The following is a 25,022-nucleotide window of genomic DNA, read 5'->3' as shown; positions in this document are numbered from 1 at the left end:
AGGGGAGTTGAGAGTGCCAAGGTGAGGACCATGATGATGATGATGATAGAAGTTAGCATCTGCTTTGTTTTCTTGGAATGCAAGCGCATGTATGTAGCAGCGGCTAGGCTAGGCCTGAGGTGGTCAGTGTTTTGGCGCATATCCTACCTCCTCCGAGGATTGCTGGATGTTTTCCTGCTACTATCCCAGTTCTATGACTCCCGTTTAAACAAAGCTTCAGATGATAAATGATGGATGAGGTAGTGGCAAAGGAGAAAGAGCAGGAGGAACAGGGACCATTCACATCAATATCAGGCCAGTCGACCACATATGTCTTGTAGGATATGCTTCTGTAACAAAAGGAGCGGTTCGGCTACACAGTTATAGGGCATACAGTGAGTGCATTGCCTACCAAAAATTTAGAGGCACTCCAATGCCCCTTGGAAATGACATGGAGGTCAGAGGGCCTTAACTAAACTGTTTTTTCCATTTATAGCAACTGGGTCTCCTGTACACTGTTGGCCTAAGCAGTGAATGGAAGGCTTTCCAAAAATTATGAGGAACTTCAAAGCCCCTTGAAACAGATGTGGATTACAGCATACTAAAAACCTTCTACCCATTATTGGGGAGTGGGTCTCCCTTAGTTTTCGCCTTTGCATTGAAAAGCAAAAGCTGACTAAAATTAGGAGGAAATGCAATGCCCGTTGGAAGAGTCGTGGAGGTTAGAGGTAATTGAAAACAACATTTCAATGCCCCTTGGAAGTGCTGTGGAGTTCAAAGTGGCTTAACAAGACGCTTTTAATGCCCCTTTGAAGAGACGTGGAGGTCACAGTAGCTTAACAAGACGGTTTTAATGCCCCTCGGAAAAGACATGGAGGTCCCAGTAGCTTAACAAGACGGTTTGAATGCCCCTTGGAAGAGACGTGGACGTCACAGTAGCTTAACAAGACACTTCTAATGCCCCTCAGAAGAGACGTGGACGTCCCAGTAGCTTAACAAGACGCTTTTAATGCCTCTCGGAAAAGTGGTGGAGGTCCCAGTAGCTTAACAAGATGCTTTTAATGCCCCTCAGAAGATACGTGGAGGTCCCAGTAGCTTAACAAGACGGTTTTAATGCCCCTCGGAAAAGTGGTGGAGGTCCCAGTAGCTTAACAAGATGCTTTTAATGCCCCTCGGAAAAGTTGTGGAGATCGCAGTAGCTTTACAATACGCTTTTAATGCCCCTCAGAAAAGTGGTGGAGGTCACAGTAGCTTAACAAGACGCTTTTAATGCCCCTCGGAAAAGTGGTGGAGGTCGCAGTAGCTTAACAAGACGATTTTAATGCCCCTCTGAAGAGACGTGGAGGTCACAGTAGCTAAACAAGATGCTTTTAATGCCCCTCGGAAAAGTAGTGGAGGTCACAGTAGCTTAACAAGACGCTTTTAATGCCCCTCAGAAAAGTGGTGGAGGTCGCAGTAGCTTAACAAGACGCTTTTAATGCCCCTCAGAAGAGACGTGGAGGTCACTGTAGCTTAACAAGATGCTTTTAATGCCCCTCGGAAAAATGGTGGAGGTTCCAATAGCTTAACAAGACGCTTTTAATGCCACTCAGAAGAGACGTGGAGGTCCCAGTAGCTCAACAAGACACTTTTAATGGCCCTTACAAGAGCCATAGAGTACACCATCTTAAAAACATTATTCCCATTATTGGGGATTATGTCTCCCATAGAATTTGCTTATGCCTTCCAAGCAAAATATGCCAAAAATTAGGATGGAGGAACTTGCAATGCCCCTTACAAGAGCCATGCAGTACAGCATATTACAAACATTATTCCCATGATTGTTGGAGTGGGTCTCCCATAGTATTTGCTTATGCCTTCCAAGCACAATCTGACAAAAATAAGGACGGAGGAACTTTCAATAATGGCAACACGGACCACGGTCACCCTGGTGGTATAGTGGTGGTGGAGGCTGAGGATAAGGAGAAGAACATAAAACAGTCGAAATGAGGAAGCGTATACACATGTGTGGGTGTGAAGCGGTGCATGTGAATACACCTCCCGAAAAAACACAGTGGATTTGACTTTATGTTACTCTGCTGTCATTTGGTGGTGATGAGAAGTCTGGCCCAATCCAGCCCTTGTTCATTTTGATAAGGGTCAGCTTGTCAGCATTGTCAGTTGACAGGCGAGTGCACTTATCAGTTATAATTCCCCCAGCGGCACTAAAAACACGCTCCGATAACACGCTAGCGGCAAGGCAGGCCAGGACTAGAGATGAGCGTTGTTCTACTCGAACTGTTCGCCAATCTCAAATTCGAGCTGTTTTGTGCGGTGTTTGAGCCGGTCGGCGAACACGAACAATTTGAGAAAAATTCGGCTGTTCGAGGTTATGTTCGATAACTGTTCGTGCACCAAAATCATAACTGGATTTTTTCTCAGTAATGATGAAAATTAATGTTAATACGCAGTTTGAGTGTACAGTGGGGCGGGGGAGGGGCAGGGGATGGATCTCTGCAGGAACAATGAAGATCTCCATTTTTTTTTCTCTTTCCCGCATTTGCAGTGGGGAGGTGCAATCTGTCAGCCTATCAGCAGCGCACACACGGAGCGAAGTGCTTTTTTTCACACAAGCAAGGGCATGTGTGATTGGCAGTGTATGTCACATGTCCTTGCCCTATAAGACCAAGCCATTTTCCCCGTCGCCACCATTTTCTCACTGCTGCAGCTGCGTGTTAGACGGCACCGCTGTTGCTGTGTGCGCTATACCTTGTTAATTTCAAGCCAATTTTCGCACAAATATACAGATAGCTTGGGAGTAGGGAATAGTTGTGATTGCAGTCCTTTTAAGGACTAGGTTACAGCATTTCCTACGACTTTTATCAGGCAGGTCTGTGCTCTTAAATAGATAGATTGTGGGAGTAAAGACTAATTGTAATTGGAGTCCTTTTCAGGACTAGGTTACATCAGTTCCTATCAGTTTTTGCCAGGCAGGTCTGTGCCAGTGCTGTGCAAGTTTTTTTCACAGCATTTGGCTGAATCTAGCAAAGCTAATCCTTTTTGGCCTATTGCAGAGTGTGTTAGTCAGTGGAGTAGCCTATCTGTGTTGCAAGATATACCACCTGTGTATAGAATACCAATTTTTTTACTGCACCTAGTGAAGTAAAATCTTTTGGGCATAGCATCATTCTATTAGTCCATCTATACTGACCTCCATCAGGTTGCAAATTAAAAATAATTTTTTTCTTCATTTAGCTCTGAAAAAATATTTGGGCTTCTAGCAGTGTGTGGGACTTGTTCTATTAGTCCTTCTATACTGACCTCCAGCAGGTTGCAAATTGAATATAATTTTTTTCTGCATCTAGCTCTGAAAAAATATTTGGGCTTCTAGCGGTGTGTGGGACTTGGTCTATTAGTCCATCTATACTGACCTCCATCAGGTTGCAAATTAAAAATATTTTTTTTCTGCATCTAGCTCTGAAAAAATATTTGGGCTTCTAGCAGTGTGTGGGACTTGGTCTATTAGTCCATCTATACTGACCTCCATCAGGTTGCAAATTAAAAATAATTTTTTTCTTCATTTATCTCTGAAAAAATATTTGGGCTTCTAGCAGCGTGTGGGACTTGTTCTATTAGTCCATCTATACTGACCTCCATCAGGTTGCAAATTAAAAATAATTTTTTTCTGCATCTAGCTCTGAAAAAATATTTGGGCTTCTAGCAGTGTGTGGGACTTGGTCTATTAGTCCATCTATACTGACCTCCAGCAGGTTGCAAATTAAAAATAATATTTTTCTGCATCTAGCTCTGAAAAAATATTTGGGCTTCTAGCAGTGTGTGGGACTTGGTCTATTAGTCCATCTATACTGACCTCCATCAGGTTGCAAATTGAATAAAAAAATTTTCTGCATCTAGCTCTGAAAAAATATTTGGGCTTCTAGCGGTGTGTGGGACTTGGTCTATTAGTCCATCTATACTGACCTCCATCAGGTTGCAAATTAAAAATAATTTTTTTCTGCATCTAGCTCTGAAAAAATATTTGGGCTTCTAGCAGTGTGTGGGACTTGGTCTATTAGTCCATCTATACTGACCTCCATCAGGTTGCAAATTAAAAATAATTTTTTTCTTCATTTAGCTCTGAAAAAATATTTGGGCTTCTAGCAGTGTGTGGGACTTGTTCTATTAGTCCTTCTATACTGACGTCCAGCAGGTTGCAAATTGAATATAATTTTTTTCTGCATCTAGCTCTGAAAAAATATTTGGGCTTCTAGCGGTGTGTGGGACTTGGTCTATTAGTCCATCTTTACTGACCTCCATCAGGTTGCAAATTAAAAATAATTTTTTTCTGCATCTAGCTCTGAAAAAATATTTGGGCTTCTAGCAGTGTGTGGGACTTGGTCTATTAGTCCATCTATACTGACCTCCATCAGGTTGCAAATTAAAAATAATTTTTTTCTGCATCTAGCTCTGAAAAAATATTTGGGCTTCTAGCAGTGTGTGGGACTTGGTCTATTAGTCCATCTATACTGACCTCCATCAGGTTGCAAATTAAAAATAATTTTTTTCTTCATTTAGCTCTGAAAAAATATTTGGGCTTCTAGCAGTGTGTGGGACTTGTTCTATTAGTCCTTCTATACTGACCTCCAGCAGGTTGCAAATTGAATATAATTTTTTTCTGCATCTAGCTCTGAAAAAATATTTGGGCTTCTAGCGGTGTGTGGGACTTGGTCTATTAGTCCATCTATACTGACCTCCATCAGGTTGCAAATTAAAAATAATTTTTTTCTGCATCTAGCTCTGAAAAAATATTTGGGCTTCTAGCGGTGTGTGGGACTTGGTCTATTAGTCCATCTATACTGACCTCCATCAGGTTGCAAATGAAAAATAATTTTTTTCTGCATCTAGCTCTGAAAAAATATTTGGGCTTCTAGCAGTGTGTGGGACTTGGTCTATTAGTCCATCTATACTGACCTCCATCAGGTTGCAAATTGAATAAAAAAAATTTCTGCATCTAGCTCTGAAAAAATATTTGGGCTTCTAGCGGTGTGTGGGACTTGGTCTATTAGTCCAACTATACTGACCTCCATCAGGTTGCAAATTAAAAATAATTTTTTTCTGCATCTAACCCAGCCAATAGTTTTGGCCTAATACCACAGTTTGGCCACTCAGCTCTGCTCGGTTACCATCCATTGTTTTTTTGTGCAAACAACTCCAGAGTTGTGAATTAGTTAACCACCAAAATGAGTGGAAAAAGGCCTGCTGCTGGTGGAAAGGGGAATAGGCGTGTTGGGAAGGGGAAAAAAGGTTGTGTCCGTGGGGTAGGTGCAGAAGAAAGACCATCTTCCAGCCAAACTAAAATGTCTACTTCTTTTAGCGGACAATGTGATAAGATCCCTTTCTTACGGCCACGCCAATCGCTACAAATTCCAGATGAGGCACAAAAACAGCAGGTGCTTCAACGGATATCAAGTGCTCCTTTAAATGGGCTCTCCTCCACATCAACTTCAACATCACAAATACTCCAGTCCTCAAAGGTGTCACCCAAATCGCACTTGCTTCCTCACAGCTCCCAAATCTCCAGCTGCCCGTCTGAGTATGAGGTAGAACAGATGGTTGAGTCTGCAGAGCTGTTTACTCATACTATAGCCTGGGAATCAGAGGTCGACTCCAGCGCTTCTGTGAATCCAGACGAGGAAATGATCTGCACTGATGCCCAGAATCTTTATGAGTCGGATCCAGGACCAGACGCAGAAGGTTCTGACCATAATGTAGACCCTCATTCCCAAACTGTAACTCCTGTTGGTGGAGACAATGAGGAAGACGATGATAAGACTCAAATACCTGATTGGAGCGACAACTTTAGTTTTTTGTCAGGGCAGGAACAGGTTGGCTCTGAGGACGACGGGTGTGATAACGCACAGGGTGATGATGATGAGGTCGGAGATCCCACTTACTGTCAACCCACAGTCAGCCAAGAGATGAGGTCAGCAGAGGAGGTGGAGGAAGATGCTAGTGACGACGAGGTCAGGTTGCGCCTTCCTGGACAGAGACGTAGTACTGGAAGCACGTCAACAACTGCATCCTCAAACACAACTCTGCCTCTCACCACAAGTCGTGGTGGCTCTTCAGGTCGCATGGGTGCTAAGCCTTGCATAGCCTGGGCATTTTTTCAGATCGATAAAGATGACCCAACTCGTGTTATCTGTAACATTTGTCAGCAAAAGCTAAGTAGAGGCCAAAAAATACATAGTTTGAGTACTTCATGCATGAACCGGCACATGGACATGAAGCATGTTATGCACACGCCCGGGCTAGAGCGGCGTGTGCATGTGATTGGTAGTGATTCCACTGGACCGTGCCGGAGAGTGTATGCCTGGAGGGGCGTGACTAAGTATTCACCCGATCCGACCAGGGTCGCACGACGGCATACGACGCCAGTGCACCAAGGAGGAACCGAGCAGAGGGACCAGGTGCTACTCCAGGACAGACCCCGGACACGGCTGTTGACCCACACAGGGGAATACAGGAACAGACTGGTAGACTGGCACACAGACTGGTATGCAGGCAGGCGGGTATGCAGGCAGGCGGGTATGCAGGCAGGCGGGTATGCAGGCCGGGGGGTAAAGGTAAGCACAGCTAGAGTGCAGACAGGGAGGCACTAGCAAGTAGGAACACAGGCGGGATAGGACCCAGTACACACCGGGATTCAGGAACAATACAGGCAGGATAGGGCCCAGTACACACTGGGACTCAGGACAAAACAGGTAAAGGATAGGAGAGAGTTCAGACTGGAACTGAGTGTACGGAGGAGACCGACACTGCAGCGGGATACAGGAGCGGGTCTGGGAATACTGCCCCCAGAGAGGCGGGACGAACAGGCAAGGAGCGTGTTAAGACAGGACAGACAAGAGAACACAGAAAGGACTCAGTTCAGACACGGGAACTAATACCGCAAAGCAGGAGACATACAGGACACAGTTCAGACACGGGAGCTGACATCGCAAGGCAGGAGAAATACAGGACTTAGTTCAGACACGGGAACTAATACCGCAAAGCAGGAGACATACAGGACACAGTTCAGACACGGGAGCTGACACCGCAAGGCAGGAGAAATACAGGACTTAGTTCAGACACGGGAACTAATACCGCAAAGCAGGAGACATACAGGACACAGTTCAGACACGGGAGCTGACACCGCAAGGCAGGAGAAATACAGGACTTAGTTCAGACACGGGAACTAATACCGTAAAGCAGGAGACATACAGGACTTAGTTCAGACACGGGAACTAATACCGTAAAGCAGGAGACAAACAGGACTTAGTTCAGAAACGGGAACTAATACCGTAAAGCAGGAGAAATACAGGACTTAGTTCAGACACGGGAACTAATACCGTAAAGCAGGAGACATACAGGACACAGTTCAGACACGGGAGCTGACACCGCAAGGCAGGAGACATACAGGACACAGTTCAGACACGGGAGCTGACACCGCAAGGCAGGAAACATACAGGACACAGTTCAGACACGGGAGCTGACACCGCAAGGCAGGAGACATACAGGACACAGTTCAGACAGGCCTGGAAATACAGCCTCCAGGAAGGGCGGACAGGGAAACAGGAACGGGACCTGGCAACTTCAGAGTGCAAGCGCACACTGAAAGAAACACATATGCTCAGGCAGGGATAGAAGGGAGCTGCTGAGCTATATACCAAGTGTCAGACAGCAATAGGCTGAGGACGCACAAGGGGTGTGACCCACAGCAGGTACAAAAGACAGGAAGTGATCGGGCGCCGCCCTTAAGCAGCAGAGACAGACACAAACAGACAGCATGGAGGGAAGCCAGAGAGACATTCTGGACAGGAGATCAAGTGCGCCCTCTTGCACAGTGGGAGATGGACCACCATGCAAGGACGCCGCCAGGTATGTTACAGTACCTCCCCCCTTACGCCCCCTCTTCTTCAGGCCTGCCAGAATCTTCCGCAGGGAATTCGAGGACCAGTCGTTCACTGGGTTGGAGGGGGACAGAGACTTGAGGGTAATCTCTGCTTCGAGGTACATCTTGTCAAGCTCACAGGAAGAAATAGACGGGTTATCAGGTACATAATGAGGAAAAGTCACTGTCTCTTTGTTATCTGGTGGTACCCCGGAGGATTCAGGAAACAACTGGAGGTCCTCCGCCGGGTCAGAAGAGTACTGAGGCTCAGAGAAAACATCTGCTTCAGAGTACACTAGGTCGGACTCACTGGAGGAAGCAGGCGAGGTATCAGGTACAGGAAATAGGAAAGTCTCTGTCCATTCACCACCAGGTGGCACCCCGAAGGGTTCTAAACACAACTGGAGGTCCTCCGCCTGGTCGGAGGGGTGTAGAGACTCGGGAGTAACTTCTGCTTCGGAGAACACTAGGTCGGACTCACTGGAGGAAGCAGGCGAGGTATCAGGTACAGGAAATAGGAAAGTCTCTGTCCATTCACCACCAGGTGGCACCCCGAAGGGTTCTAAACACAACTGGAGGTCCTCCGCCTGGTCGGAGGGGTGTAGAGACTCGGGAGTAACTTCTGCTTCGGAGAACACTAGGTCGGACTCACTGGAGGAAGCAGGCGAGGTATCGGGTACCGAGTATAGGAAAGTCTCTGTCCATTCACCACCAGGTGGCACCCCGAAGGGTTCTAAACACAACTGGAGGTCCTCCGCCTGGTCGGAGGGGTGTAGAGACTCGGGAGTAACTTCTGCTTCGGAGAACACTAGGTCGGACTCACTGGAGGAAGCAGGCGAGGTATCGGGTACCGAGTATAGGAAAGTCTCTGTCCATTCACCACCAGGTGGCACCCCGAAGGGTTCTAAACACAACTGGAGGTCCTCCGCCTGGTCGGAGGGGTGTAGAGACTCGGGAGTAACCTCTGCTTCGGAGTACACCAGGTTGGACTCACTGGACGAAGCGAGCGAGGTATCAGGTACAGAGTATAGGAGAGTCTCTGTCCTTTCGTTACCAGGTAGCACCCCGAAGGGTTCAGGAGGTCTCAGGGAGGACAGACCCAGGCGTGACTGCTTGCCTCTAAGTCTAGCACGTCTGGACTGCCTCTTGAGGTTGGAAGAAGTATTCCGGAAAGCGTAGTCACCCTGTGAGGATTCTGGGTGGGCAGTAGTCTCATTGGGCTGGAGAACTATTACGCTACCCACACACATTACCCATTGGGGCTGCTCCGGGATATTGGGAAGTGAAGCTTCAGCAGGAGCCTCCGGGTTAGGATCATCGAAGACCATTAGAAAGGCCACCAGGAAGGCCATTAGGTCCCGGAGGATCGGATCCTGTGTCTCATATAGGGGGTTGATCCATTCCAAGGCATCCCCCGCCAGGTAAGACATAATAAAGGCCACTTTAGCCCAATCGGAAGGAAAATAAAGAGGGTAGGCCTTAAAGTGTAGCATGCATTGCTCCACAAATGCACGACACTGTCTTGGATCCCCATAGTAACGTGGCGGATCCGCAGGAACGAGAGCTGATAGATCCATCTGGACGGTGCGTAATTCGCCTGGAACTCAGCTAAGGGAAAAAATTTATTTATTTATTTTAATGCAAGTCTTCGCTGGAAACTTCTCAGAGAGCGAAGGCCGTGGGGCTCAACGGGAACCATGGCCTGAGCATGCTGTTATGCACACGCCCGGGCTAGAGCGGCGTGTGCATGTGATTGGTAGTGATTCCACTGGACCGTGCCGGAGAGTGTATGCCTGGAGGGGCGTGACTAAGTATTCACCCGATCCGACCAGGGTCGCACGACGGCATACGACGCCAGTGCACCAAGGAGGAACCGAGCAGAGGGACCAGGTGCTACTCCAGGACAGACCCCGGACACGGCTGTTGACCCACACAGGGGAATACAGGAACAGACTGGTAGACTGGCACACAGACTGGTATGCAGGCAGGCGGGTATGCAGGCAGGCGGGTATGCAGGCAGGCGGGTATGCAGGCCGGGGGGTAAAGGTAAGCACAGCTAGAGTGCAGACAGGGAGGCACTAGCAAGTAGGAACACAGGCGGGATAGGACCCAGTACACACCGGGATTCAGGAACAATACAGGCAGGATAGGGCCCAGTACACACTGGGACTCAGGACAAAACAGGTAAAGGATAGGAGAGAGTTCAGACTGGAACTGAGTGTACGGAGGAGACCGACACTGCAGCGGGATACAGGAGCGGGTCTGGGAATACTGCCCCCAGAGAGGCGGGACGAACAGGCAAGGAGCGTGTTAAGACAGGACAGACAAGAGAACACAGAAAGGACTCAGTTCAGACACGGGAACTAATACCGCAAAGCAGGAGACATACAGGACACAGTTCAGACACGGGAGCTGACATCGCAAGGCAGGAGAAATACAGGACTTAGTTCAGACACGGGAACTAATACCGCAAAGCAGGAGACATACAGGACACAGTTCAGACACGGGAGCTGACACCGCAAGGCAGGAGAAATACAGGACTTAGTTCAGACACGGGAACTAATACCGCAAAGCAGGAGACATACAGGACACAGTTCAGACACGGGAGCTGACACCGCAAGGCAGGAGAAATACAGGACTTAGTTCAGACACGGGAACTAATACCGTAAAGCAGGAGACATACAGGACTTAGTTCAGACACGGGAACTAATACCGTAAAGCAGGAGACAAACAGGACTTAGTTCAGAAACGGGAACTAATACCGTAAAGCAGGAGAAATACAGGACTTAGTTCAGACACGGGAACTAATACCGTAAAGCAGGAGACATACAGGACACAGTTCAGACACGGGAGCTGACACCGCAAGGCAGGAGACATACAGGACACAGTTCAGACACGGGAGCTGACACCGCAAGGCAGGAAACATACAGGACACAGTTCAGACACGGGAGCTGACACCGCAAGGCAGGAGACATACAGGACACAGTTCAGACAGGCCTGGAAATACAGCCTCCAGGAAGGGCGGACAGGGAAACAGGAACGGGACCTGGCAACTTCAGAGTGCAAGCGCACACTGAAAGAAACACATATGCTCAGGCAGGGATAGAAGGGAGCTGCTGAGCTATATACCAAGTGTCAGACAGCAATAGGCTGAGGACGCACAAGGGGTGTGACCCACAGCAGGTACAAAAGACAGGAAGTGATCGGGCGCCGCCCTTAAGCAGCAGAGACAGACACAAACAGACAGCATGGAGGGAAGCCAGAGAGACATTCTGGACAGGAGATCAAGTGCGCCCTCTTGCACAGTGGGAGATGGACCACCATGCAAGGACGCCGCCAGGTATGTTACAAAGCATAAGTTGCAGTGGGAAGCTCAGTGTGCTACAATGCGGTCTAGCCGGCCGGGCCAACCACCGTCTGCCATATCTTGTGCATCCGCGGCCTCTTCATCCTCTGTGACTGGGGGGACAGCAGTCACACCTGTTTTGGGGCGCAGATCTGCCACCTCTTTACCCGCAACAGCCAGCGTGATTGGCAGGTCATCATTTTCTTTGGAGGTGGTAACACCAGCTGGTCTTGAGCGCTGTCCGACATCGATAGCACCACCTTTGGATCAAGGCAACCTAACATGTCCGCCTGCATCTTCCTCACAGACCGGCAGTTTGCCGGGGACACCCTTATCAACCCCGTCTAAGCACAATAGCCAGCCCTCGGTCCCTCAGATGTGGACAAGTAAAAGACCATTTCCTCCTAGCCATGAGAAAGCTAAGAGGTTGAATTTCACCATCTGCAAGCTCTTGGCTACAGAAATGCTGCCTTTCCGCCTGGTGGACACAGAGGATTTTCGAGACCTTATGTCCGTCGCAGTGCCCCAGTACCAGATGCCCAGTCGGCACTACTTCTCAAAGAAAGGTGTGCCTGCGCTCCACCAGCATGTCGCACACAACATCACCGCTTCTTTGAGAAACTCTGTGTGTGACAGGGTGCATTTCACCACAGACACTTGGACGAGTAGGCATGGACAGGGGCGTTACATGTCGCTGACTGGGCACTGGGTAACTATGGTGACAGCAGGACAAGGGGCTGCTGTCCAAGTCTTGCCGTCCCCACGAGTTGTGCGTCAATCCTCTTTATGTCATTTTTCCTCCACTGCTTCTGCCTCCTCAACCTCCTCTCGGTCTTCCACCTGCACCCAAAGCCTGTCTGGTCATGCCACAAGCTTTCTAACTGCGCAGAAGGGATCCTGCACACCTCCTTACTATGCTGGCAGTAGGGCTCAACGTCATCAGGCGGTTTTTACATTGAAATGTCTGGGAAATGTGAGTCACACAGCTGAGGAGTTGTGGTCAGCTCTGGAGAACCAATTTCATGAATGGTTGTCTCCACTGGACCTGAAACCAGGGAAGGCCGTGTGCGACAATGCTGCAAACCTGGGTGCGGCCCTTCGCCGGGGCAATGTCACACACGTGCCTTGTATGGCTCACGTGTTGAACCTGGTTGTCCAGCAATTTTTAGCCCACTATCCCAGACTAGATGGCCTTCTGCAGAGGGCACGGTCGCTGTGTGCTCACTTCCGCCGTTCGCATCCCGCAGCTCAGCGACTTACATCTCTACAGAAGTCGTTGGGCCTGCCACTTCACCGGCTAAAATGCGATGTGCCTACCCGGTGGAATTCAACTCTGCACATGTTGCAGCGACTGTGGCAGCACCGACAAGCCCTGGTGCAATACGTTCTGACGTATAGCCTGGGCCAATGAGATTCAGAGGTGGGGCAAATCACGCTGGAGGAGTGGTCTCAGATCAGGGACCTATGCACCCTTCTGCACAGTTTTGAAATGGCGACGAAGATGTTTAGTGCTGACGATGCCATTATCAGCATGACTATTCCGGTGATTTACATGCTGGAGCACATGTTAAACAGAATTCGGAGTCAGGTGGTGGCACAAGAGGAGGCGGAGGAAGTAGAGGAGGAGGAGTTGTATGCGGAAGGGCTAACATCTGCAAGGTCCAGACGATCGGCAGCACCAAGGCGGCAGGCATGTGAGGGTGGGGGAGATGATTTTACCAGGGCGCATGGTAGCAGCCAAACTAGTGAGGAAGGTGCAGGAGCCCAGGAAGAAGTGGAGGACGAACTGATGGAAGACTCATCAGATGAGGGAGACCTTGATCACATTTCTGTTGTGCGAGGTTGGGGGGAGAGGACAGAGGAAGGAAGCATGATTGTTACCTCGCCACCAACACAACAGGGACTTGGTGCTCCTGGATGCGCAACACACATGAGTGCCTTCTTGCTGCACTACCTGCAACATGACCCTCGAATTGTGAGAATTAGAAATAATCCTGACTACTGGGTTGCCACACTGTTAGATCCCCGGTACAAAAGTAAATTTGCAGAAATTATTCCTGCCATAGAAAGGGATGCACGCATGCAGGAGTATCAGCAGAGACTGTTGCAGAATCTTACATGTGCTTTTCCACAAAACACCAGTGGTTCACGTAGTGAATCTTACAGTTCTAACTTGCCAACCGTGGTCTGTATGGAATTGTTCAATAAAGGGCCCAAAATTAAGATAACATAGATGGGAGAGGTCTCTATGAATAGGAATTCCTAAGTATTTGATACCCTGTGAGGGCCAGGCAAAGGGAAAGTTGGACTGGATGGAATCCTATATGGATTTAGGGAGGGAGACATCGAGGGCCTCAGACTTCGCTGCATTGATTTTAAAATTTTACCATGTAACAAAGTGATCTATTTCAGCCATAACAGCAGGGATGGATATATGTGATTGAGTGATATATACTAGGACATCATCAGCAAATAGAGAGCACTTGTACTCGGTGCCTCCCACCTCAATCCACCTAATATTGGGGTTATGGCGAATTGATGAGAGCAGGTGCTCCGTCACTAGGATGTATAAGAGAGGGGACAGAGGACATCCCTGCCTTGTCCCATTGGTGATTGTGAAAGGTGATGAAAATGTTCTGACGCACCCCCTGGGCCTTGGGACACCCGGAGCCGGACCCTTTTTGGTGGATGCTGGTGGTTGTAGTCTTCGTGGCGGCGATCCGGTTCCGTGGCTCAGGGCGGTCAAACCAGTGGCGGAACTATTTATGTGGTTTTGATGTTTAAATGTCCGACTACGCCACCCGTGGATTGCGGTCAGAGTGAACCGCCGCTACAGGGCAGACCGCTAAGGCTGGTGTTGTGGGTGCAGCAGAGCGTAGCATAACTCCCCACGGGAGGAGTATAGCCTCAGGGCAGTGTATGCGGAGGATGGGGGTGATGGTGCAGGGCAGCAGCAGTAACGACACGGAGTCAGTGATGCAGTTCAGGGCCTTTACTCACAGTTCTTATTATCCAGACCACGTCTGCAGGTAACGGCTGCCCACGTCGTACTGTGCTCACCAGGTGAGGGGCTCAGACAATTCCCAGATAACTTTGGAGCGCTTCACAGGACCCCCTTTGTGTGTCCTTTGTCTGGCCTTTCTTACCAACACTTCTGTCCGGCTGCCTCGGGCCTCCTCTTGGTAAACTTGGCGCCAGTTTCCCTGACCCTATGTGGTGCCTTCCTAGCGGGTGGAGCAAGGGGCTGCGCCACATAAAATGTCAGAGCCTCCGGTTTCTAGCTGAGGGTCGTTTCCTGCCTCCACTAGTTCGGGGACCGGTCTCCCCCTTTGGCCTGACCCCTCCACGCAGGTGGATTCGGGCGTGCGGTGGCGACTCGCCCGTCCGCACCCCTGGGATCCCTTCATTCCTCGTTCCTGGAGCCTTCTCCGCTCCTCTTCCTTCCTTCTCCCTCTTGCAGGCCTGGGCCTCTGTTACTAGGCCCGCCTCCGGAGCAGAGCTCATGCAGAGCCCCTGCTCCCTGCCACTTCTGCTCAGACTTCTCTGCACTGAACTAAGATGGTGCCCACCTTTTATACTCCCTTCTCAATGCACCCAGGAACTGCTTCCTCCCTGCTCCTGCACTGCAGGGTTCCCCTTCCTCAGTGTTCCCTCCCCCCACTCCAGCCAGGGACAGGGACTGTCGTGCCCATCTCAGGGGCATATTGGTCGCCCTGCCCCACGGCAATGTGGTGTAATGCATGCAGGTGTCGGGTCCTGATCCACACTCCATCCTTATCTGAGAGTGAGATATCACACCTCTGGGTGAGGTGCAATACGTCTGTAGCAACCGAGCCCTCGGTGCTACAGTTCCATTTATCTTCAGCCTAGGTGACGTATTGTGATACAGGGCCGTGATTTTGGCTATAAAAGGGTCCCCTAGACCCCTACCCCAAGCTTTTTAAGAGAATCATATATGGCGTGCCAGGAGACTCTATGGAATGCTTTCTCAGCATCCAACGAGAGTATCTACTTACAAATTTTTAACTGCATCTAGCCCAGGAAATACTTTGTGCCTAGTAGCAGTGTCTGCTAGTCAGCGGATTATCCCGGCTGTTAAGCAAGCTACACCACCTGTAGTTTGGACACTTAATTTTTTCAAAGGAAATGCTTCGGGACCACGGGATACTTAGTGAAGAGCATCAGGAGGCACCCCAAGGCATAGGGGCTGGGACTGGCACTAGGATGCCTTGCGGTGGACAGCCGAGCTCGATCCTTATAAAAGCTTTTTAACTGCAGCAGCTTTAGTGGACGCTACTGGAGCTGGAATTACGTGGCTGCTGGCATGAGACTTGCCCTCCAATAGATCCTTGTAAATGGATTTAAAGTGTATTCATTCAAATTAGAGGGACAATTTAAATTAAAAAGCTTAGAGCTGCCTCCACCACAGGGGGGCTCTCTCGACCCACCAGCGGACAGGCACCAGTATTGGGAGAGGGGGGCTGGCCGTCAGGGTTCACCGCGGCTCTGGCACAAACCCGGCGACACGGAGGTGGCACGGGCAGGAGCGGACTGGCCGTCTCGGCTTCTCACTTTTTGGATTTTAGAAGGGCATGACATGCCTATATCTGTGCCTCCCCCTCCTTTTACTCCTCCACCTCTTTTCTTTTCGCATGACTATATGTACTTGTCACTTTTCCATGTGTTAGTTGTGTCTTCTGAGCAGTTTGTCAGCTTTTGGACACCTTTGAAGGTGTTTTCTATGTGTTTCTATGTGTTTTTGTTTGCCTGCCATTGGTTTTAACGGTGTTCGAAGGTGTTCGACGAATAGTTCGACGAACAGTTCGGCGAACACACGGGTGTTCGACGAACCGAACCGAACTCGAACACTACGGGGGTGGCTCAACACTAGCCAAGACCTCCAAGGCGTACAGAGCGAGTTCATTCCAAGTGTCCAGCTTGGATACCCAATAATTAAAAGGCACAGAGCAATCATGGAGGATGCTGGTACGGTCGGCAAGGTACTCCCTCACCATCTTTTGAAACTTTCCACTCCTTGTGAGAGTACCCCGCGCCTCAGGGCCTGTAAGCTGGGCGGGTCTCAGAAAACTGTCCCAGAACGTTGACAGTGTTCCCCTGCCTCTGCTGGATTGGAGTTGCCTCTCACTCGCTTGTACGCCTTGGTTGGTCAACGAACTGTGACCTCTGCCACTAGCGTGTTCAGATGGGAACTTTTTTAACAGTTCTGCAGCAAGGGCCTTCTGGTACTGCCCCATTTTTGTAGACCTCTCCACCTCAGGAATAAGAGAGTGAAAGTTCTCCTTGTAGCGGGGGTCTAAAAGTGTCAACAACCAGTAATGACTGTCACCCAACATTTTGACAATGCGAGGGTCACGGTTAAGGCAGCGTAACATAAAGTCACCTATGCGTGCCAGACTGGTAATGGGCAAGACTTCCGTGTCCTCACCAAGATGACAACTGACCATGCTCTCCTCCTCCTCCTCCTCCTCCCCCCTGTCCTCAGGCCACCCACTCTGAACCGACGGTATGACAGTTGTACAGGTACTACCGTCTACAGCCCATGATACAAGCTCCTGTTCTTCCTCCTCCTCCTCCTCTCCCTCATTGTCCCCCAATGCACGTTGGGATGAGATCAGGCTGGGCTGGGTGTAATCGACAGCTACGGCTTCTTGATCCATCTCATCATACTCTGGCTGCAATGCCTCCTCTTTTATTCTCTGCAGAGAGCGTTGCAAAAGACAGACAAGTGGAATGCTGACGCTAATGATGGCATCATCGCCACTCACCATCTGGGTGGACTCCTCAAAGTTTGTCAAGATGATACAGATGTCAGACATCCAGGTCCACTCCTGAGGTCTTATGTGTGAAGTCTGACCTGAATATCGACGGCCTTGTTGCAGCTGGTACTCCACAACTGCTCTCTTCTGCTCACAAATCCTTTGCAACATGTGGACGGTAGAATTTCAACGTGTGGGGACATCACACACCAGTCGGTGTGACGGAAGCTGCAAACGCTGCTGCAACACAGCAAGGGCGGCGGAAGGTGTAGCCGACTTGCGAAAATGAGCTGACAGGTGGCGTACTTTGACGAACAGATCTGGCAACCCGGGGTACCATTTAAGAAACCGCTGAACCACGAGGTTAAGCACATGAGCCAGGTAGGGTACGCGCCACCAGGTTAAGGCCATTGTCACACACGACCAAGCCTGGATGTAGGTTCAGCAGTCTCAGCTACAGATCTGCCTGCTCTTTCACAGCTGTCTACAATTCACAAGCAGTGTGAGGTTTCTCACCTAAGCTTAGGAGTTTCAGCACAGCCTGTTGCCGCTTGGCGGAGGCAGCACTGCAGTGCTTACAGCTTGTAGCTTATGTGGTGATATCTCAGATGGAGGCTGAACATGAGGAGGAGGAGGAGGATGATGCGCAGGAGCTGTACACTGTGGGGGCAACTCTGACTGACATAGGGCCCGCAATTCTCGGTGTGGGGAGGATGTGTTCCGTCCCAAGGACCGACTGGGTCCCGGCTTCCACTATGTTTACCCAGTGTGCCATCAGGGAGATGTACTGTCCCTGGCCACAAGCACTTGTCCACGTGTCCGTTGTCAGGTGGACTCTCCCAGTAACTGCGTTGTTGAGGGCACGGCAGATGTTTTGGGACACGTGCTTGTGTAGTGCGGGGATGGCACACCGGGCAAAATAGTGTCTTCTGGGGACCGAGTACCATGGGACCGCCACCGCCATAAGGTTGCGGAAGGATTCCGTCTCCATCAGCCTAAAAGGCAGCATTTCCAACGCAAGCAGTCATGAAATGTGTGAATTTAGGACTATGGCCTGTGGGGCATTAGCTGCGAATTTCCACTTTCGTTCAAAGGTCTGGGATATGGACAATTGAACGCTGCGGTGGGACGTGGACATGGACGTTGATGCTGTTTCTTGAGAAACTGCCATAACAAGTGAAGACTGAGAGGAGGGGGCATCTTTGCATGCAGTATGGACAAGGGATGGCCTTGCACACACAACAGGGGGTTCTATTGCATGCACAACAGTGGAAGAAGCAGTGGTGACACCCGCTGACACGGGTTGTGGACCCTGGTGTTCACCCCACAAAGTCGGGTGCTTTGCTGCCATGTGCCTGATCATGCTGGTGGTGGTCAGGCTTGTAGTTTTGTCACCCCTGCTGATGCTGGCATGGCAGGTGGCAAAAATGGCCTTTTTGGGGTTATCAGCAGAGTCTTTAAAAAAATTCCAGACTCGGGAAGACCTACCGGTTGTACTGGCAACGTCCCTCGTGTTGTTGTTACGGGGAACTGTTGCCCGCCTTCTGTCTGTGGCCACCACACTGCTTCTTCCTGCCTGTTGGGGTAATCTGCCTCCCTCCCCCTGTGTGCTGCTGGCCTCACTCTGCATGTCCTCCTGCCACGTTGAGTCAGTTACTAGTTCATCCACCACCTCCTCCTCTTCCACTTGCGCACCATGATCCTCCTCCTCACTTCCTTGCAATTGTGTCTCGTCATCGTCCACCTCTTGTGACAAATTGCCAGCGTCGACATCCTGTGGCCGTGGCTGTTCAAATATTTGGGCATCGCTACATGGGATCTCCTCTTCCACCACTTCAAGCGGAGCAGACGAGGGGCACAAATCTGGAAATGGACCAGTGAACAGCTCTTCAGAGTGTCCAAGTGTGGGATCAGTTGCTGTCTGACGACACTCGGCATGGTGGGAGGAAGGAGCATCAGGGTGAGGAGGAGTATGCGGTCGAGACTCACGGCTACTAAGAATCGACCGTGTGGAAGACAGGCCGGAGGTGGTGGTGCCCAGGTAACTGGAAGTATTATCTGCTATCCAATTAATAACCTGTTCACAATGATCAGTTCGCAATACTGGTGTTGTTCTGTGCTTCCCTAGTAATTCGTTCAAGATGTGAGAGCGAGAAGATGTGGCTGTTGGTTGTGGCATATTTTCACCTTGGCCACGGCCCCGTCCTCTGCACGCACGATCACCAGAACGTCCACTTCCACGTCCCTTGCCACGCGCCTTGCCCATTGTAAAGGAAGTAAAATAGCTTACACTCGCGCTATCAATGGAAAAAGGGTAATAAAAAGTAGATTAGAACCGTGGAGGAGGAAAACCACAGTTCTATTTCTCTGGCCTACACCCGACTCTTTTAAACAATCTGAACAATCAGGGAGAAAATATTACTGTTTTCCTTTACGGAAAAAATACCAAAAGCTGAATAATAGAGATTTCTTACCGTGCAACAGCAAAACCACAGTTATAATTTACTGGTGTATACCAGACTTTTTTAAATTTATATATTTGCGGCTGAACAGTGAGCGACACACTCAAACTGTTTTTTTTAGATACAAATGGCCCATGGAACTGCAAAACCACACTTCTATTTCTCTGGCCTACACCAGACTATTTTCAACAGATATATTTGTGTCTGAAAAATCAGACACACTTTTTTTTTTGGGGGGGACACACCAAAAGGTTAATAAGACGGGTATTTGGAGCTAAGTCCAGCAATTTCAGCAACAGGAGCACACAGGACTGTAATGCAGTGTTTGCTGGTATAACCACTGCGTTTCCTATACAGCCTGCCTGCCTGCCTGATATCTGGAATGGATATTAGTCCTGAGAAGGACTGTTTGTTTGATCTGGCAGCCTTTACAGACCCTACACTAACTATTTCACAGTATATATCTCTCCCTAAATCAGCAGCACTGTCCCTACATTGTCTGATCCGGAGCGACTGTGTCCAAGATGGAGGCGCCCGTTTTTAAATACTCGAGGTGACGCTGTGCGGCCAGCCAATCACTGTAATGCCCACAAACAACATGGCTGCGGCATTACAGTGACTGGCTGGCAATCCCTGCATGTTCATTGGCTCTGTAAAGAGCGCCAAACATGCAGGGCGGAGACCCGATCACTCCCGCCCGAGTAACCCGGAAATGCTCTGTGCTCGCCGAACTTCCCGAGTAGCGTGATGCTCAGGTCAGTAGTGTTGAGCCACCGCCGTAGTGTTCGAGTTCGGTTCGGTTCGTCGAACACCCGTGTGTTCGCCGAACTGTTCGTCGAACTGTTCGTCGAACACCTTCGAACACCGTTAAAACCAATGGCAGGCAAACAAAAACACATAGAAACACATAGAAAACACCTTCAAAGGTGTCCAAAAGCTGACAAACTGCTCAGAAGACACAACTAACACATGGAAAAGTGACAAGTACATATAGTCATGCGAAAAGAAAAGAGGTGGAGGAGTAAAAGGAGGGGGAGACACAGATATAGGCATGTCATGCCCTTCTAAAATCCAAAAAGTGAGAAGCCGAGACGGCCAGTCCGCTCCTGCCCGTGCCACCTCCGTGTCGCCGGGTTTGTGCCAGAGCCGCGGTGAACCCTGACGGCCAGCCCCCCTCTCCCAATACTGGTGCCTGTCCGCTGGTGGGTCGAGAGAGCCCCCCTGTGGTGGAGGCAGCTCTAAGCTTTTTAATTTAAATTGTCCCTCTAATTTAAATGAATACACTTTAAATCCATTTACAAGGATCTATTGGAGGGCAAGTCTCATGCCAGCAGCCGCGTAATGTCAGCTCCAGTAGCGTCCACTAAAGCTGCTGCAGTTAAAAAGCTTTTATAAGGATCGAGCTCGGCTGTCCACCGCAAGGCATCCTAGTGCCAGTCCCAGCCCCTATGCCTTGGGGTGCCTCCTGATGCTCTTCACTAAGTATCCCGTGGTCCCGAAGCATTTCCTTTGAAAAAATTAAGTGTCCAAACTACAGGTGGTGTAGCTTGCTTAACAGCCGGGATAATCCGCTGACTAGCAGACACTGCTACTAGGCACAAAGTATTTCCTGGGCTAGATGCAGTTAAAAATTTGTAAGTAGATACTCTCGTTGGATGCTGAGAAAGCATTCCATAGAGTCTCCTGGCACGCCATATATGATTCTCTTAAAAAGCTTGGGGTAGGGGTCTAGGGGACCCTTTTATAGCCAAAATCACGGCCCTGTATCACAATACGTCACCTAGGCTGAAGATAAATGGAACTGTAGCACCGAGGGCTCGGTTGCTACAGACGTATTGCACCTCACCCAGAGGTGTGATATCTCACTCTCAGATAAGGATGGAGTGTGGATCAGGACCCGACACCTGCATGCATTACACCACATTGCCGTGGGGCAGGGCGACCAATATGCCCCTGAGATGGGCACGACAGTCCCTGTCCCTGGCTGGAGTGGGGGGAGGGAACACTGAGGAAGGGGAACCCTGCAGTGCAGGAGCAGGGAGGAAGCAGTTCCTGGGTGCATTGAGAAGGGAGTATAAAAGGTGGGCACCATCTTAGTTCAGTGCAGAGAAGTCTGAGCAGAAGTGGCAGGGAGCAGGGGCTCTGCATGAGCTCTGCTCCGGAGGCGGGCCTAGTAACAGAGGCCCAGGCCTGAAAGAGGGAGAAGGAAGGAAGAGGAGCGGAGAAGGCTCCAGGAACGAGGAATGAAGGGATCCCAGGGGTGCGGACGGGCGAGTCGCCACCGCACGCCCGAATCCACCTGCGTGGAGGGGTCAGGCCAAAGGGGGAGACCGGTCCCCGAACTAGTGGAGGCAGGAAACGACCCTCAGCTAGAAACCGGAGGCTCTGACATTTTATGTGGCGCAGCCCCTTGCTCCACCCGCTAGGAAGGCACCACATAGGGTCAGGGAAACTGGCGCCAAGTTTACCAAGAGGAGGCCCGAGGCAGCCGGACAGAAGTGTTGGTAAGAAAGGCCAGACAAAGGACACACAAAGGGGGTCCTGTGAAGCGCTCCAAAGTTATCTGGGTGTTGTCTGAGCCCCTCACCTGGTGAGCACAGTACGACGTGGGCAGCCGTTACCTGCAGACGTGGTCTGGATAATAAGAACTGTGAGTAAAGGCCCTGAACTGCATCACTGACTCCGTGTCGTTACTGCTGCTGCCCTGCACCATCACCCCCATCCTCCGCATACACTGCCCTGAGGCTATACTCCTCCCGTGGGGAGTTATGCTACGCTCTGCTGCACCCACAACACCAGCCTTAGCGGTCTGCCCTGTAGCGGCGGTTCACTCTGACCGCAATCCACGGGTGGCGTAGTCAGACATTTAAACATCAATACCACATAAATAGTTCCGCCACTGGTTTGACCGCCCTGAGCCACGGAACCGGATCGCCGCCACGAAGACTACAACCACCAGCATCCACCAAAAAGGGTCCGGCTCCGGGTGTCCCAAGGCCCAGGGGGTGCGTCAGAACATTTTCATCACCTTTCACAATCACCAATGGGACAAGGCAGGGATGTCCTCTGTCCCCTCTCTTATACATCCTAGTGACGGAGCACCTGCTCTCATCAATTCGCCATAACCCCAATATTAGGTGGATTGAGGTGGGAGGCACCGAGTACAAGTGCTCTCTATTTGCTGATGATGTCCTAGTATATATCACTCAATCACATATATCCATCCCTGCTGTTATGGCTGAAATAGATCACTTTGTTACATGGTAAAATTTTAAAATCAATGCAGCGAAGTCTGAGGCCCTCGATGTCTCCCTCCCTAAATCCATATAGGATTCCATCCAGTCCAACTTTCCCTTTGCCTGGCCCTCACAGGGTATCAAATACTTAGGAATTCCTATTCATAGAGACCTCTCCCATCTATGTTATCTTAATTTTGGGCCCTTTATTGAACAATTCCATACAGACCACGGTTGGCAAGTTAGAACTGTAAGATTCACTACGTGAACCACTGGTGTTTTGTGGAAAAGCACATGTACACCGCGTTCCAAATTATTATGCAAAAAGTGTTTAGGAGTGATAAGGGAAGAATTTGTTTGTTTGTCAGTTAAACTCATTGATGGTGATGTGTGTCAGGGCTCTTTATATCACTGTAAGCAATTGCAGACACCTGTGCTAATTAGTTTGGCAGGTGTGTCCAATGAAAGGCAAGACTACTTAAGAAGGCTCTCTCACATTATTAAGCAGCCTACATTTTCTGCCAAAATGGGAAAGAAAAAGGATGTGTCGGCTGCTGAGAAGCAACAAATTGTGGAGTGTTTAGGTCAAGGCATGACTACAATCAACATTGTGCGATGATCAGGATGAAGTGTCTTGGCAATCAAGAAGTATGTAGCTGATTCACAGTACACACGTGTGCGTGCTGATAAGGGCAAATTGAGGACTCTTTCCTACAGGCAATTACGTCAGGTTGAAACAGCAGCGGCAAAAAAGCCTTGTCATAGCAGCAGACAAGTTTTTGAAGCTGCTTGTGCCTCCAACGTCCCCCGAACAACAAGATGCAGGGTCCTTCAGAGGTTTGCAGCTGTGCATATGCCATCCTGTCGACCTCCTCTATCCACTTCACACAAGCAGAAACGGCTCCAGTGGGCCAAACATTACATGAAGACTGATTTCAAAACTGTTTTGTTCACGGATGAGTGCCGTGCAGCGCTCGATGGTCCAGATGAATGGAGTGGAGGATGGCTGGTTGATGGACACCCCACGCAAACACGGCTACAGCGCCAACAAGGAGGAGGTGGAGTAATGTTTTGGGCTGGAATCATGGGGAGAGAGATTGTCGGCCCCTTTAGGATCCCTGAAGGCGCTAAAGATGAACTCCATAATGTATGTGGATTTTCTCAAACAGCACTTCCTGCCATGGTTCAAGAAGAAGAACCGTGTATTTCACAGCAAGATCATTTTTCTGCATGATAATGCACCATCTCATGCTGCACATAAAACATCTGCATCTCTGGCTGATATGGGAATAAAAGGGGACAAACTTATGGTGTGACCCCCATGCTCCCCTGACCTCTACCCCATTCAGAACCTTTGGAGCATCATTAAAAGGAGTGTCTATGATGGCGGGAGGCAGTTCACATCTAAGCAACAGCTCTGGGAGGGTATTCTGTCCTCATGCAAAACAATTGAAGCAGAAACCATCCAAAACCTGACAAATTCAATGGACGAGAGAGTTCAGAAGCTCCTTTCGAACAAGGGGTCCTATGTGAAAATGTAACATCACCTAGAATAAAGTTTTGAGTTGAAAACTGTTTGATTTCAGTTTCTAACAACCTGCTAATGCTTATAATTTCAAAAATGACCATTTTTTTGGTCTTTATTAAAATGAAAAGGTTGATCGAAAAGTTTGGGGGATCTAAGAGTGTGGCAACCCAGTAGTCATGATTACTTCGAATTCTGACAATATGAGGGTCATGCTGCAGGTAGTGCAGCAAGAAGGCACTTATGTGTCTTGCGCATCTCGGAGCCCCAAAATTATTTTCCGGGCTAGATGCAGCTAAAAATTATTTTTAATTTTAAATCTGGTGAAGCTTATTATAGATGGCCTAATAGGATCAGTGCTGCACACTGCTACAAAGCCCAAATTATTTTCCAGTCAAGATACAGATAAACATGATTAGTAATTTGAAAGCTTAAAACGGTTGGTAGGGTGATTTTAACCAATCATCAAGCTTTTACTCTCCCCAGGATGACACAGGGGTAGAAAAGTCGTTTCGGATCCATGATTTGTTCATCTTTATGAACGTGAGTCTGTCTACATTATCAGTGGAGAGCCGCGTGCGCTTATCTGTCAGCACACCACCAGCAGCGCTGAACACACGTTCAGACAGAACGCTGGCTGCGGGGCATGACAAGATCTCCAAGGCGTAAGTGGCTAGCTCCGGCCATTTATCCAGATTGGAAGCCCAAAAAGAGCAAGGGTCCAGTGACACAGTCGTGGCTTCAATGTTTACTTGGAGATACTCCTGTACCATCGTCTCTAGGCG

Source organism: Phyllobates terribilis, unplaced genomic scaffold (assembly GCF_046119375.1).
Source record: "Phyllobates terribilis strain yellow unplaced genomic scaffold, ASM4611937v1 Scaffold_9__5_contigs__length_417890890, whole genome shotgun sequence".
NCBI classification, from domain to species: Eukaryota; Metazoa; Chordata; class Amphibia; order Anura; family Dendrobatidae; genus Phyllobates; species Phyllobates terribilis.
Note: the sequence above shows the minus strand (reverse complement) of the source record.